We start from the raw sequence: 3,122 nt of genomic DNA on the forward strand, positions 1-3,122 counted from the left end.
AAAACGACCAAAATGGAATTTATTTCCTTCATAAAATATGTAGGTACATCTCTTAAGCTTGCAAATAATCAATAATCACCGCAAAATACGTTTTGTACAAAAACATATAGTCAAAACACTAACAGTTGAACATGAAGGATTTCAAATTCCAGAATCTGGACAGAACATGTCATATGTTGCGTCCCTGATTTTGTAGTCATAAAAGCTAAATTAGAGTTTACCATAAACAAAAGAGTTGTAGGTATAGGAATCAGCTTTCCAAATCATATTTATTCACCGAAAAAAGAGTTATACATAACGAGAAATTTTAAAGGTACTAAACACTACTCAGCTAAAATAAAAAAGTTTTGATTACTCACCAAAAGGTAGGATTTGTCGACTTCCAGCTAGAAGGACCAAGGTTTTCTCTTGTGATTTTGATGAACAACTGGTTAGAAAATTTGCTTAGTTTCTTGGACTTCAGTTCCAAACGAAAATCACAAGAGGAGGTGTGATAATATAGTCTTAAGAGTGATGCTTAGTCACATATACAACTGTCACTAAAAGGTGCTGCCCCAAATTCCCGGCTACCTTCAATCTTTAAGAATTTTTCAAATGATCATAACCTTTATGTATATAATTGATACCAACACTTTCAATTCATATGAAATTTTAATTAGAAAAATTACGTAAATACCCTTATACAAAACCTTAAATTACGAGCACAATTTATTTTAAGCAAGGTTGCAAATATCACAAAATTTCAAGTTCCCAAAATAAGAGTAAAACATATTGTAGTAATTAAGAAATGATGCATCGACATGCAAGAGTTGGTCTTGTATTTTAGTGGTGTTACAACTTTCTCCCCATTAAAGAAATTTCGTCTCGAAATTTACCTTACACCAGTCCCGGAACAAGTGCGGATATAGGGTCCTCATGTCATCTTCTCTTTCCCAGGTAGCTTCTTTTCTAGAATGGTTCCTCCAAAGTACCTTTACTAAGGGGATTCTCTTGTTCCTAAGTTGCTTTACTTCTCAACCTTGAATTAGAATAGGTTCTTCATTATACGTCAAGTCAGGATTAACCTCAATAGATTCAACTGGAAGAACATGAGATGGATCAGACCGATATCTTCTGAGCATAGAAACATGGAAGACATTGTGGATCTTTTCTAACTCAGGTGGCAACGCCAATTTATATGCAACTAGTCCAACCCTTTCAAGTATCTCATAAGGTCCAATAAATCGGGGACTAAGTTTTCCCTTCTGGCCAAATCACATAATCTTTTCCATGGAGACACCTTTAAGAATACTTTATCTCCAACTTGGTATTCAATATCACGTCTTTTTAGATCAGCGTACGACTTTTGTCTATCCGAAGAAATCTTTAGACGATCTTTGATAATTTTTACCTTGTCCTCTGTTTGTTGCACAATTTCAGGACCAATAAGCTTTCTTTCACCAATTTCACTCCAACAAAGAGGAGTCCGACATTTTCTTCCGTATATGGCTTCATAGGGAGCCTTGATACAAGGACTGGAAAATCACATACAACAGGTATGTCCTTGATACAAGGACTCTTCAACTGTGTATCAACTATGTGAGCAAGGTATGCCCCACAACCTTGACGCATCAACTTTCTTGCCATGGCCGTAGAAATAAAACTAGATGTCACTGATATTTCACCTTGTACGTTGATGTGTGAAAATGTAGGATCTTTAAAAGTCACATGCTTAGACCTACAATATACCATCGCATGATATTTATAAAGCCAACCCATCCCGATAATAACATCAAAATCCTTGAAAGGCATTTTAATCAAATCAGCAGGGAAGACTAGGCTTTGAATCACGAAGGGACAATCTTGGTAAACTTGATTACACACAACTTGATAACCCCGAGGACTTTCAACCAACACATCGTAATTAAGTCTCATAGATTTCACATTTTTAGGAAGAACAGGTGATGAACAAATATAGGAATGCGTAGAACCAGGATCAAATAATGTAAACATACATAAGCCAATTAAGTGAAATTTACCGACAACCACGTCTTGTCCATCTTGATCATCCCTCTGCCTCATAGCATAAGCGCGTGTAGTAGCCCTTTGCCCATTAGCTTGATTAGCTCCACCTGTACCTGCTGCCTGGGTGTTTTTAGGTCTTGCACCTCTATTAGTTTGAGGAGGATTGACAGATGGCTTATGAACTGAGCCTTTAGTTCTCAACGATGGAGCATTATTAGGATTAGGACAATCCTTCACTTTATGATCAAAACTCCCACAATTGAAACATGCACCAAAAGTTCTCCTGCAAGTACCATAATGATTTTTTTCCACATTGTGGACAAGTGGGAACGCGAGCCTGCCTTGGGCATAATTTGGAGTGCTATCTATAGAAAATTCTGATCTGTTTTGCCTTTGTTGAGGTGGCCTGTAATCACTACCAGCCTTAGAATTATCAAACCTTCCCCTTTTGGATGGACCCCCAAAATCTGGTCTAGGCATTCAGAATGTGTTTTCATTTCTACTAGCTTATTCTTTATAAAGTCGTTACCAAGTAAAAGCAGCAGACACTAACTTACAAAATTTCTCATGTTGCAGGATCGCCGCATTCTTCCCAATGGAATCATTTAAACCATGTTCAAACTTCCTACACTTGTCTTTTTCCTCTTTAATAATGCCACCATCATAACGAGAGAGTCTTAGAAACTTTTGTTCGTATTCAACAATAGACATGCCTCGTTGCCTTAGATTCAAAATTCCTTTTTCTTTGCATCACAATAAGAAGGTGGGACATACTTCATACGAAATTCCCTAAAAAAATCATCCCAAGTAAGAACAAGAGGTTTTACCTTGGCATTCAGAATAGTTACCCACCAATCGTAAGCATCTTTTTGTAATAGTGAAACAACATACTTAAATTTTGCAACATCTAAACACTCTAACTGCTCAAATACCCTCTCCATGCGATCAAGCCATTGTTCAACATCGGTGGGATCAACAGTGCCTTCAAACTCCACTCCACCCATTTTCCTCATTTTCTCAAAGTTAATCACATTGGGATCATGCATCGCTTCAGCCATGTGGTGGAAGAATTCAGCCATTTGTTGAAAATGAGGATTCATGGTTTGAGTACCATGACT

Source organism: Solanum tuberosum, unplaced genomic scaffold (assembly GCF_000226075.1).
Source record: "Solanum tuberosum cultivar DM 1-3 516 R44 unplaced genomic scaffold, SolTub_3.0 scf00166, whole genome shotgun sequence".
Classification (NCBI taxonomy): domain Eukaryota; kingdom Viridiplantae; phylum Streptophyta; class Magnoliopsida; order Solanales; family Solanaceae; genus Solanum; species Solanum tuberosum.